The sequence below is a fragment of the Colobus angolensis genome, unplaced genomic scaffold (genome assembly GCF_000951035.1).
Source record: "Colobus angolensis palliatus isolate OR3802 unplaced genomic scaffold, Cang.pa_1.0 Scaffold14, whole genome shotgun sequence".
In the NCBI taxonomy this organism is placed as follows: Eukaryota; Metazoa; Chordata; class Mammalia; order Primates; family Cercopithecidae; genus Colobus; species Colobus angolensis.
The window spans coordinates 7873377-7887729 of NW_012114488.1; positions in this window are offsets into that span (position 1 = coordinate 7873377).

A 14353-nucleotide genomic window follows, 5' to 3' on the forward strand; every position below is an offset into this window, starting at 1 on the left:
TTTGAGATGGAGTCTCGCTCTGTCACCAAGGCTGGAGTGCAGTGGCACGATCTCGGCTCACTACAACCTCCGCCTCGTGGGTTCAAGTGATTCTTCTGCCTCAGCCTCCTGAGTAGCTTGGACCACAGGCACACATCACCATACCTGACTAATGTTTTGTATTGTTAGTAGAGACAGGATTTCACCGTATTGACCAGGCTGGTCTTGCACTTCTGATCTCAGGATCTGCGTGCCTTGGCCTCTCAAAGTGCTGGGATTACAGGCGTGAGCCACTGCGCCTGGCCTAGAAATTACTTACAAACATTATTTTCGGTGTACTTTTCCCTTATTTGTGGATATGAAAGGAGTTACTAATCTCAGAGAACAGACACAGAACCTGTTTTCATAGAGTTTAAGTGTGTAGTCAAGTAAGACGTAAAACAGAATATCCAGACCAGTGAGTTGTCTTGAACTTTGCAATAAATGTGGATTCCCCGACTTTCGATGCTGAACGTTAGTGGGAGACGTGTGCAGCCATGCCCACGGGGTTCTGCTGGGTTGGGGCAGTGACGGCCGCGCAGGTCCAGCCACCAGTCCCTTGAGGTCAGTGTTAAAATGGCAGCGTCTAAGTCAGGACGACAGGAGCCATGGCTTGGTGGAGATCTGTCCATGGCCAGCACACTAGCGGACAGTGTTTGCAGAGACAGTTCTAAGGATGCTGTTTAAAATAGCTCTGGACTCCTGGATAAGCCAAGAATAAAAGCATGAACAATCAGTGAATAAAACTGCCTGGCTCTGTTTTTACCCTGGCATCTGGACATACCCTTCGTGGTCAGTTTTGATGAAAATAATTAGCAAGTCACTTGGGTGATTATAGTCAGTATTAATCTTTCACAGCTGAAACACCTTTTTTAGTCTACCTTTAAAAAAAAATGATCTACTGGTATTCCTAATCCCTCCTAGGCTGGCCGTCTTCCTGATGTTAGGTATCTTTGAATCCTTAATGCTGGGCACATTCGAAACTTTGGCATCTCACTCCTAGAGAACAACCCACTCTGTGCCCAACAGCCTGCAGGTGGGCTCCTGCCTGGCCTGGGGTCTCCCTGTCCCCAGCACCCCAGCGCATCCCCTGCTCTTTCTCTCCATACTCCCCACAACTGGGCCACAAACTCTGATCCATGGGGCACAGCCCCTGTCCCAGCCTCGCCCTCAGAGCAGCTGGAGAGCAGCACCACATCCATCATGTTGGATGATGCCAAGTTAGGGGGCAGGTGAGCCAAGCCCCTCGTCTGGAACAGGGATCCTCAGAGTCCAGCAGAGACCCTGCAGGAGGGGGAGCGGGCCCCGCATCTCATCCTGAGACCCCAGGAGCAGCTGGGATCAAGTTCCTGGGACTGCTCGTTTGTTTCCATCGCTGCTGTAACAAATCACTGCAAATCACTGCTTAAAACAACACAGACTGATCCCCTCACAGTTCTGCAGGCCGCAAGTCTGAAATCCAGGCATCTAAAGTCCAGGTGTCGGAGCCTTCAGGGAGAATCCCTCTTACTGCCTTTCCCAGCGTGAGAGGCTCCCTCCATCCTGGGCTCCTGGCCCCTTCCCCATCACCACACCTCAGCCTCTGGTTCTGGGGTCACAGCTCCTTTTCCTAACTCGGATCCCCAGCCTCCCCACTGTGAGAAGCCTTGTGACTGTCAGCGTCCTCACCCCCAGATGGGCCAGGGTCACCTCCCCATCTCACCAGCAGATTCCCAGCTTGAAACAGTAATTTAATTGCACTGCAAAGTCCATTTTGCCAGGTAAGGAAAAACGTAGGTCTCTAGGTAGGTGGAGACGCACAGATCTTCAAGGGCCATCGTCCGTCCTCCTATGGAGGGGCCCAGAGACACAGGTGCGGCCAGCCGCGGACAGCGGTGCAGGCACTACACACGTGATTCTTTCGCTGCTACGAGCTCTTCAAGAGCCTACGGAAATGTTTCTGAACACAATTTTATTGGCTCCCGAAAGCCAAAGTGACTGCAAACTTTAAATTAATAAAGGTTTACTCATTCACCTACAAAAATTTCACTTGTGTACTCACAAATGATCATAACTTTTATTTATTTATGTATTTTTTTGAGATGGAGTCTTGCTCTGTTGCCCAGGCTGGAGTGTGGTGGCGTGATCTCAGCTTACTGCAACTTCCACCTCCCGGGTTGAAGCAATTCTCCTGCCTCAGCCTCCCACATAGCTGGGATTACAGGCGTCTGCCAGTGCACCCAGATAATTTTTGTATTTTAGTAAAGACGAGGTTTCACCATGTTGGCCAGGCTGCTCTTGAACTCCTGACCTCAAGAGATCTGCCTGCCTCAGCCTCCCAAAGTGACAATCACAACATTTAAAAACATTTTGTGGATTGATTTTCTTACTTTTCAGTAGGTCCCAAATGGACCTTGTGTCATAGAAAATTATTAATTGAATGAGATATTATAGCTAATTATTTCAAATTTTTGTAAAATGTTTTATAACTTTTACAGAAGAAATTCAATGTGGTATGTGGGTGAATTTTTAAGTATTTGTTATACTGGGGAGGGAGGGGCGCTGTCTGCGTGAGGGTGGCTGAGGACAGGATGAGTAACAGCAAATGTCTAGTTCTTGAAACAGAAGTTCCAGGTAATGAAAAGGTTATTCTCCCCAACTTAGGGCCTATTCCCTTCCCCATTTCCTGTTACACTTCCCCCAGAAACATTTACAGTCGAAAACGAGGACTGAGTGTGTCTCGTCAAAAGAACCACCTGGTTCTCCTGCAGAATCACAGCCCAGGATGAAACATTTCTCCCACTGAAAGTTGAATCCAAGGACTCAATATCTTTTCATCATATGGCACACCTCAGAGAAAAAAACAAAAAAATACAGACAGAAAAGCAAACCCAGCGTCACCCACCTCACCGGAGAGCGGTGCTCACTGGAAGCCAGGTGCCTCATTCCGTCGCTGGAAACAGCAGGAAGGTGCAGGGAGCCTGGGGCTGGCTCCTGCGTCATGGGACTCTGTGGGCCGGGCCGTGCTTCTCCTGTCCTGATGGGCTCTGGGTCTGGAAGTCAGGTGTTCTGGCAGCTGCGAAGAGATGCCTGTGAGTTGGAGAGGCAGCAGGTGAAGGGGATGGAGACCCTGCTGAGTCACCTGCGGTGAGGTGTTGTCTGCAGGTTTGCAAAAGCATCTTCTGCCCGGTCCCCAGAAAACAGGAGCCCTGGGGAGGACCAAGGATGTACTGACTCCAGAAGGCAGAAGCCCCTGAGCAGGGTGGTCCTCCAGCCAGTGGTGGTGGCGGGTGCTTCCGGGCCGTATTTGGGAGCGAAATCTGTGAATGTGTTCAGGGCACCGTTCAAGTGAAAGTGTGGCACAAACAAAAAGCGTGTGGATTTTCTTTTAAAATAAATTAAGCAAAAGACACAGACGGGTAATCAGATGAAATCAGACCAAATGGCCTTGGACGGTTAGGCTCCCACACTGTGCTTTACAGTGTTCTACATCAGACCTGAGAGCAGACCACACTCTTGTTGCCTGTTCACTCCCAGGGCAAGCGCTGTGCCTGTGCGCTTCCTGAGATAAGTCTCAGCGACGGACGGGCACAGCCTCCATCTGACTCTGAAAATGCTGAGTGTGGGCAGGAACCTCTTTTTAAATATTAACTAACTTTAAATTACATCAGTCCACTTTTCAGTGCAGTGAAATCCGCTGGGATGCAAACACAAAGATTCTTTTTGTTAAAGGAAAAAAAAAAAATCACAAACAGGAATACAAAAAGAATAGCTAACTGTTATTTTTAGAATACTTCTTACACTTTTTACTTTCTCATTAACAACTGGTAGTATGTCATGCATTTTAAATTTCTTTTTTTTAAAGAGGAAAAGGAAGAAAGAAAGAGAAAAAAGAAGAGAAATAAGCCACAGAAGCTGACAAAAATCCATCGGCCCACAAAGATTAACATTTTATGGACTCCTAGTCTGTGTCTAGTGCTGGGCTGGGCTGAATATTCGTTCTGTCACAACCTGCTTTCACGGTTTTCCATTGATGGGCTGCCTGACATAACCTCTCAGTAGATACAGAAAAACAGAAATAGCCCTTGCATAATACATTCTGGAGGTGACGTAGGAACCCTCTGCTGTGCCGTGTGGGGACGCTAATGAGAAAGCTGAGCTGGTCCGTGGACTCTGTGGGCGCCGGTGGTGTGTAAATCTTGTGCGTGCCCGGCCAGGGTGGCCAGACTGCGGCCTGGGGATGGAGGGGCGCGGCTGCCCCAGATGCTGTCCGTGTGGCCCGGCCAGCACCGGGGCCACCTCCCGGCCACAGTCTCCGACGGCCACCGCCTGGGGAGGCCCCGCCAGTCCCAGCGGCCACTTACTGGAAACTGCGTGGCTATGTCTTGGGGTCAGTTCCTGAGCAGCCCATAAATAACGGTTTCCAGAGGTGCGTTTTCTATTTGCAGTAACCCCCTTCTCCTCCCACCTCCTCAAGTGATAAATCTAGCAACAAACTCAACAGCGTCGTTGTTCCCGCAATACTATGGTCAGAGGTGAATCAATGCCACAGTGTCGCTCGGCCGCAGACAGGCCATAAATATACCATTATTAATCTCTGCTTAATAAATGAAAAGGCGGGGCCGCATAGCTGCCGGCTGCCAGTGTCTGTGCGGCCAGGATCAGTGGCCTCTTTGTTTGGGGTGAGGTGGGTGGGGGACTGGTGTTGTCACCTGAAAACGGAGACATGGATCACACTCCTGTCCCGAGAAGGCCCCAGCGTTCACCATTGATGACTCACAAACACAACGTGGGGCTCTGAATCCGGAAAGAATGCACACTCGCTGGACGTGGGAACGGTGTTGCCTCTGGAATAAACATTTACCCTGGAGGTGTGTGTTTGCTTGCAACACAAACGTCTGTCCGTGCTGCAGTCTCTGTTCCCATCAAGAGGCATGATGCTGCCTCTTCACGGGGTCAGGAACGGCGCCTGACTGAAGGGTGCAGGGAGAAGGAAGCAGCAGTTGTTGGCTCTGAGAGCAATTTTCCGTGTCCTTCCACAAAGCTCTCCCTCCTCACTTTCACAGTCACCTGCAGTGGTGGAATTTTTTTAACCTTATTTTAAAAATTAAAATGTACACACATGAAGGTTCCAAAAGAATTCGTTACTTCCTCAAACTGCAGCAAATGGGGAAAGTCAGAGCAAGCTCAGATCTTTGGAATTCAGATCTACTGTTCACACGGCCAGACGAGGCTGGGATGGCCTGGGATTCAGGAAAGACAGTGAAGCTGGGGAAGTTGCGGGTGGGGGGTCAGCAGCCCTCATGGCTACATCTGCAGGAGGACCCCCAGGGGCCAGGTCCAGCACTGGGTGAGCCTCCCTCCTCCTCTGTAGGAGGACCCCCAGGGGCCAGGCCTTGCACTGGGTGAGCCTCCCTCCTCCCAGGCTCTGCAGCCTCCTGGGCCTGGGCTCTCCACGGCCCCCACCCGAACCCCCGCTCTTCATACATTCGGCTTCCCAGCTTCTTCCCAGGTAATCTCACCATTGGTTTTACCCAAATCATCAGGATTCAGGAGGAAAGAGCAGGTGAGGCAAAAAGGAGAAATGGAAGCACAGAAAACTACGAAGAAATAAATCATTAACAATCCGTCCATGTAACAATCCTTCCATGCTAGAAAGAGAAAAACACATTCTTCCTTTCCCAACCCCACGGGGCGGTTCCCGCCTGGTGGAGTCAAGGTCCCCGCGGGTCTGGAACCCCGGACAGGCCCGGCTTGATGAGCCATGCACGGTCTGGTAGGTCTAGAACCCCGGGCAGGCCTGGCCTGATAAGTCTTGCACGGTCCTGCAGGTCTGCGAGTCTGGACCCCTGGACAGGCCCGGCCCGATGAGCCATGCACGGTCCTGCAGGTCTGCGAGTCTGGACCCCTGGACAGGCCCGGCCCGATGAGCCATGCACGGTCCTGCAGGTCTGCGAGTCTGGACCCCTGCACAGGCCCGGCTTGATGAGCCGTGCACGGTCCTGCAGGTCTGGAACTCCGGGCAGGCGCCTGGGCAGGCCCGGCCCTTGGCGGCTCCCGCGGAGCCGGCGCGCTGCGCAGCCTGAGCACCAGAGGGCGCTGGCGCGCTGTAAACGCGGACGGGACTTGGAAACCCTGGTTCTGCTGCTCCCACCTCCTTTTCTGCGTCTCGCAGGAAGCCGGCCGTGCAATTATTTGTGCACATAATTACGGCATAAAACGGCCGCACGGTGAGCCCTTTAACACACCCTGTCTAAATATCTGATAATTTTCAGTTCCATGGACACATTCGGGTGGATTCAGGTTTTGACACTTCAATGATTTCGCAAGCCCTCTAAGAAAAGTAAAACCAGATTACAAATAGGAAGGACAGCAGGAAGCCCTGGCCTGCAGTGAGAAGAGAAACCTCAACACATGACGCATTCTGAAAACCTAGCGAATCTTCTCTAACGAGGCCCATCTGAACGTGTTACAACGTTTCCACTGAATAACGGCCTCACATACACACTTCCCCCCCAAATTTTTCTGCATATTATTCAACCACCTTCTCATGTGCCAATGGCTATCTCTATTTTAATGTTGTTTTCCATAGACAGAACAGAAAGAAAGCTCAGTTTCCAGAGACGCAGGAAACAGAGTTGTATCGTGACAGCACGGCGAGCCTAAACCCATGGCCCGCCACAGACGCAGCTGCTTTTCCGACTGCCAGTCCCACTGGGTATCGCCGACGCTGGGGTTCTCAAAAGTTCTATCCTGCACATATTGCCATTGTGTTTGTGCCATACGTCTTTTCCTGTGTGTGATGTGTGTTTATCGCTGCATGTACTGCATTCTGGACAGGAGACGGTTGACAGATGAGGGCTTTTGTTCGGATGAGGTGAGGATGAACCTGCATATAATTTAGGGTGTGTAGATTGGAAGAATTTCCCGCAGAACAACTTCGGGGTCGACGTCTTTGAGCCTTGTGTCTGCCTGGCTGCCCATTCCCCTGGGCCCCGGAGGACGCTTCTGCCTCGGAACTGACCTCTGGCCCTGCTCCTTGGTATCACAAGCCGGGTGAGAGGTACGGTGGTTGGGTGAATGTTCTGGAAGCCATTTCCACACTGGGAAGATCATTAGTAATTCAAATATCCACAGAAGTGACGGTGAACCACGAGTGGATCCCACCATGCCAGAGTGAAATTATTGCAGTTCATCTCTTTTCAAATTGGATCTCAAAGTCCTCATGATCCCTTCAGTCCCACCAGACACCAGGGAAGGGTGGCAGACAGGACATGGGATGGGACAGAGAGCTGTCCAGACTCTGCAAAGACAGACATATGTCCAGCTTCCCTCCCGAGTCCCTGCAAGAGACGGCCGCTGAGGGAGCTCACATTCAAGCTTTGTGGACTGCACTGTAAATCCGTCTCTGAACACATTTGAAATGATTTAGAATAAATGAACCTAGAGTCATACAGCCACTGTTATTTGACATGTGAAGGGAACTTTTATGTACACTGTGTGGCCTGAGCCTCTGTCTGACAAAAGAGAAAACAGACCCAGAATTTCGGAGGAGGGGGATGATGGAGCCCCAGCTTCCAGTCGGCCCTTTTTCACCTTCTAGTTGAAAGGTTTTCTCCCTTATTGGCAACCTACTTTAGAAGTCATTAAGTATCTATTGAGGAACTGCATGTGCTTCCAAAGGTTAAGCCAAGTTTCGAAGTTAGGTGCTGCAGCAAAACCTTTGAAAAAAAACCCAAACTCTACATAGGCTGCTCTGTGCCCTACAATTGCAATAGGAGTGCCCCTTCTAGTGTAAGTCAAGGCTTGACACGGTCAACTCCAAAACCAGTTACTTAGGGTGGGGTCAGAATAGTGAAAAGGGGAAGTGTGGATGTCCACCCAACAGGGCGCCGGGTGCTGTGAGGTGGATTTAACCTGGCTGCACAGCTAAGAGCATACTTCAGTCATGGGACAGAATCCTCTGATTCCTGCGTCTTTTATTGCCATGTTCTTAAAGCTAGGGAAGCAGTTCGAGCCTTGACAGGCTTCACATGAAAAACAGAGTAAATATGGGACAAAATAAGGAAAACTTGATAGATTGTATTTGGAATATGCCACCCCCGTTTCCACTGTGCCATGATAAAATAAAAATGCGGAGCTTATGGTTTATGTTCTGGGAAATATTGATTGTTTTAGGAGCATGATAAATACTTTTCATTGGAGCCTAGGCTTGTTCCTATCAGACTCATAGAACATTTTGCTACATAAAACTCTGGACTCCTACACAAGGTTTTTCCTTGCATGTTTACATGAAATAAAGCATTATTACAACATCGTGAATTTTTTTACAATTAAAACTGAAGTATTTGATTGTTATAGATGGGCCAATAAGTTTCTTATTGGAAACTTGGAAGTCTTCTTCTAGAAATCTTTACTATTCCTGCAATATGTCCTCACTGCAGACACCATCAACCTCATTTTCTACAATTTGTCTATATTCTACTATTTCTATATTAAATAATTTTATTTGCTTTGGGCACCGTTCTGCGGTCTACACCATGGCAAAATGTGTGTGTCATGGGGCCCAGAACTGGACTCTAAGAAACTCTGAGCTTCCGCCTCCTTGCTGGGAGCTGTGGAAATGATTGGCTTATCAAGTGATGACTTCTGCTTCTCACACATCTTGCAACCCTGACCCCCTGCATCACATCACGCAATATCATGGTCTCACACACAGACCATTCAAAGACTGGCATACTTGATGTTTCAGATTTCAGCTCTCTGTTCCCAGAAGCACATTCTATTTGTCTCCAGGATTTTCTTTATAAATACTCAAATCTGCTCAAGTCTGTAGGCTGGAACCTGAACTCCTCCGTAGCTCATAAGTCTCCATGGAATCCACCCATCTCTGTCATCTTGTGCCCCCTTTCCTCTGTGAGCTCCAGGTTTAAGCTACAAAAGACCCTTCCTCGGCCGTTGGACACAGCTTGCCTTCTGAAGGTTCTGCGGTTCAGCTTAGCATGGCCTCCCCACCAAGGATTATTCAGTTAAAATGTTCTTGAAACTTGGATTACATTGCTTGTCTCTCTGTTTGCAATGTTAACGGCACATATTTTCTAACATAATGCAGTAATCTTATTTTAATGACATGTTTATCTCAAATTTTTGCATGGCAATGTGAGGTTCTTCAACTCTACCTTCTTTATGCCAATTCTGAGCACAGCACCCAGCTTAGCTCATGGCTTCCTTCAAGAAACTGTCAAAGATATAAATGAATAAATGGGTGTGTATACATTAGTGGGCAACAGTAATTGTCAGGCTCAATTATAGACTATTCAGGACAATTAGCCAAAAATTAAGCTAGGAAAACACTAAGGGCATTCAAATATTTCAGGTTCTCCTCTAAAGGAGCTCCTGGATAGCTAGGAAGTCCTCTGACCTTGAATCTAGCTCCTAAGATCTTGCTAAGCCCTCAGTGGTCACTGAACTCAGGCGGAACTACCCCCGCAATGAGTGAGCTGTGCTCTGCACGTCAACCGCCGCGCAATGAGTGAGCTGTGCTCTGCACGTCAACCGCCGCGCTGAACAGTGGATGTTTCACGGAAGAATAAGTGTTTGCTCTCAAGGAGGAAGGAAGCTCATATACACGCTCAGAATGGCAAAAAGGAGCTCCCAAATGAGGAAACAGTAAAGACAAACTACCAGCACATTTTAGGTCATTTAATAGCAAATACAACAGCTATGGGAGCTTAGAGAAATGCTGAACGTTTGCAGACCACAGAGGAAAATCCAGGCTCCATGTCTCAGCTTCTCTTCCTCAAAGACTGCAGAGATGAGAAACGAATTCCCAAGACAACAGCTCTCTGCTCACCTGCATTCCCCCACATCTGTCTCCTGTAACACCCAAGCCATTTTTACATTAAAAATGAAAAGAGTAACTTTGACAACAGCCAGCACTTTTGAATGCTAGACACTGTCCTAATTTCTTTATACATCTGTAATGTACTCATTTACATCTTTGACAAAATCATAAACCTATGACATAGATAATATTGCAGAAACTGAAGCATACAATGATTAATTATCTTGCCTAAGGTCACCCAGCTCTCACAAAGCAGAAACCAGTGAGGTTCAACTAGCAATGGCTCTAGAATTTCAGTTGATAAGGAAGGGGCTTCGTGGGCACTTCACTGAGGAGCGGACCAACGGACCTGCACAAAACTGAGATGGACTGGATAGCTATGTAGCGTGCAGTGGTTTACATACAGTCGATCTAAATTGCACAGTGGCTCACACCTGTAATCCCAGCACTTTGGGAGGCAGAGGTGGGTGGATCACTTGAGGTCAGGAGTTTGAGACTTTGTCTCTATTAAAAATATAAAAATTAACCGGGCATGGTGGCACATGTCTGTAATCCCAGCTACTTGGGAGGTTGAAGTAGGAGAATCACTTGAACCCGGGAGGTGGAGGTTGCAGTGAGCCGAGATCACCCCATTGCAGTCCAACCTGGGCAACAGAGTCAGACTCCATCTCCAAAAAGAAAAAAAGAAAAGAAAAGAAAAATAGTTACTTGCTAAATTGTAACTGCAGGGTGAACTATGACTGGGTTTGTGCTGCAGATGGGCAGGGAGTCCCCACTCCACGCAGGGAGTCCCCACTCGACGCAGGCCTGGCCAAGCAAACCGTGTCCGGTAGGCGCAGCAGCCCTGAGAGGGAACCCGCAGGGTCCAAGCTCCCGAAGCCATGGGAGGGGCCTGAGGCCGGCCTGTCTGACTTTCCCACCCATCTTCTCACTTTCCATCCGCTCTTCTGTCCCCACGATGCTTATCCACAGGAGGCTGGGCCACGTCCTGTAGGTGGAGTGGGGGCAATTCTGACCTGGGGAGGCAGTTCTCACCTGGGTGGAGGGACAGCTCTGACCTGGGGAGTTCTGACCTGGGTGGGACAGTTCTGACCTGGGGGGGCCTTTCTGACCTCGGGGAACAACTCTGACCTAGGGAGTTCTGACGTGGGTGGGGGGGCAGTTCTGACCTGGGGGGCCGTTCTGACCTGGGGGGACAGCTCTGACCTGGGGAGGCAGTTCTGACCTTGGGGGACCTTTCTGATCTTGGGGGACAGCTCTGACCTGAGGGGACAACTCTGACCCGGGTAGCCCTGCACCCTCTCTTCTTTTCTGTCCCCAAAATGTTACTCTGGATAACACCTGGAGAGTTTCACCACTGAGAGATACAACGTTCCTCCTCCATTGTACTGGAAACAGAATCCTTTCTGAAAGAGAAACACTGTCTAAGTGCTGTGTTAGTTTTATTTGTCACAGAGCAAGTTTGCAGTTTAGCGCAGAGGTTTGCGACTCCACCCCAAGCTGGGTATGGACGTTTCCTTTAGTCCGAGGCAGCTTTGGCTTATAGTAACCTGTGTCAGCCACTCACAGCTGGGCAGTGCTTCGCTCACCGTGCGGGCCGCAGGTTCCTCCCCGTTCACCGTCTGCTCCCTCCACTCCCAGACTGTGCATCCAGCCCATGCCTTATGCTGGCCCGTGGCAGAGCCCTGAGCAGTTCCGGTTTTCCACAGAACAGGGCCGGCGTCATGCCATAGAGTGAGCCCAGAGCGAGGCCACAGCTGTGGGGACATACTCTCCTTGGCTGAGTACCAACAACTCAGCCACTGCCTGCCCTTAAAAGGTTCTGCTTTCAGATGGCATGTACCTGGAGGGGCCAGTCTCCTGTGAGCTCACGGATCCAGTTGACTCTGCCAGCTGCACGTCCACAGCCTGCCTGGCAGACACTTCCCAGCGCCCACGACCCCAGCCGTGCTGGAGAGCAAAGCCAAGCCCTCCACGTCCAGCCAGAGGCTGAGCAGAATGAAGTGCACGGAGACGTTCAGAGATAAAGAACGCAGAGATCATCACAATGATTTGCTCTATGTCAGCCCCTTTGGAGACAACTTAGTTCCTAAGCTCTCAAAAATACATTTGGATGTACAGGGAAAAAATTCCACTTAAGGTATGATGTCGAGTTCCCACCCAGTTAGGTATATTTTCTCAGAAAGAAAAGTTGGCAGATTATTTCATTACTACCAACAATTGTATCTTAAGTAACTTATTTCACACCTACCGTGCTATCCAGCCACAGGGGTCAGTCTGTAGCTGTCCCCTCCAGGCAAGCCCAGTGCTTTTTGTGAAAAGAGCATTTTGCGAACTTGTTATCTCCAGGCACCACCCTGGGCAGGTGGAAACTTCTGGGCATCTCAGAGGGGAAGTTTCTGCTTGTTCAGCGTGGCAAAGCCTGTCTGCCACTTGAGGAGCGATTATTGGCTGGCACTGGTGAGGTGAGGCAAAGGCTGTGGAACCATTGAGCGGAAATTCGTCACTGTCCTGTCCAGCCACTTCCCCCGCTCAGTGATGCTGTGTCTACGAGGCCCTGTCTCAGGCCCCGACTCAAGCCCATAGGCCTCACGCTGAGCTCATCACACCTGCCCTCTGTCTCCAAGATTGCAGCGCCCTCCACCGTCCAGGCCTTCCTCTGCCCTCTTGCACTGCCATTCCCGGGCCAACATTCCTTACAAAAAGCAGATGTTTAGCTCACCTGGCAGATGGTTCTCCCCTCTTTAAAACCATCCCGTATTGACTGCACACAATGTCATGAAAATTGCCTTTCAACATACTCTGAGGTACTTCAACTATCACAACTCCCTCAGCTCGGCATCCGCCTCTGGTTACCTGGAGTCTATGACTATCCTCGCCCAGGCATGCCTGTGGAGTCTCTGGTTACCTGGAGTCTATGGCTATCCTCGCCCAGGCACACCTGTGGAGTCTCCTAAGCTTCTGCCCTATTCAGCTTTCCTAAGAGTCTCACCAAAGGACCAGCTCCTGGCGTCTGCAGGATTCACCCCTATCCTTGTCTAACTCCCCATTTTTCCTCTGGGCCCTGGCTCCGTGCTCCCATCCATGGCAAGCCTCATGGAGCTTGTGTCCCCGAGTTCCACGAGCACACGCGTGTAGCCTTTACCACCCCACACTGTCACACATGCACCAAACCACGGGGGAGCCACAGGTCCAGTTACAGCCTCAGCGGGCGCAGGGCTTCTGGGTTCTTCCCTGCACCAAGATGAGTTGCCCACACAGCAAACGCTTCCTAGGTAATTGACGGTTCGTTTGTTCCCTGTGAGAACTGAAACGTGGACCGTGGCACAGTCCACACATGTGAAGAGGGACGTCCCTCACAACCACATGTGTGTGAACACACCACACAGCTCTACAGGCTGGAGGTTTATACGGAGGTCTGACAGGCACAGCAGATGTGCGTTCTTCTGGGGGAGTTCATGTTTAATCATCAGGGAAGGGTCCTTAATACCACAGACAGAGTAGGTGGTTCCAGGACATTCGGAGATGTGATGAGATGAATCCAAGCCCAGGCGACGTGACTCCTGGGGTTTCTCAGAGGAAGTGAGGTTCGCGGGACCACACCATCAGGCTTCGGTGAAAGTTGTTAATGGCTGGGGCCCTTCCATACAATCTGCACGGCTCACTCCGTCTTCTTTGAAGCCTCTGTAGCTGTCACTTTCTCAACGAGACAATGAGCCCTGCCCAGATGGAAGATCCAGTGTCAACAGCACAGAACCTGCCCTTGGCCCACCCCAGCACCTCCTAACACACTCTGTCCCCACTGTTCACAGAGCCTGCCCCTGCTACACCCCAGCACCTCCTAACACGCTCTGTCACCACTGTTGACTGTGCCTGCTGTTGACCATTGGCCGTATGCACAGAAGGGCAGGGCCCCCGAACTGGCTTGTTCAGGAGTGACTCGGCACTATGGCTGTGCTGCTGGCCCTCCATCCTCTACCCTTGCTCACTGAAGAGCCACTGAGCCTTAAATTAATTTAGAGAGTTTTCAAGGATCATTTTAAATATTAACAATATCCCATTATTTGCAGACTTTGGTTATGCACAGGTACATATATGCATATGTGTACATAGCAACTCTCCCTGTATACACACATGTGCATGTTAGTACACACATGCATGTGTGTACATAGTGACTCGCCTGTATACATGCATGTTCATATTAGTACGTACATCATATGGGTACTTAGCAACTCGCCTGTATACACGCATGCTTATGTTAGTACTTGCATCATGTGTGTACATGATGACTTGTCTGTATACACATATGCTCACGTTGGGACACATACACATGTGTGTACATAGGGACTCGCCTGTATACACACACACTCACGTTAGTACTTGTATCATGTGTGTACGTGACGACTTGACTGTATACATGTATGCTTACTTTAGGACATATACACATGTGTGTACATAGCAACTCACCTGTGTACACACAGGCTCGTGTTAGCATGAGCTACTCGGTCTATT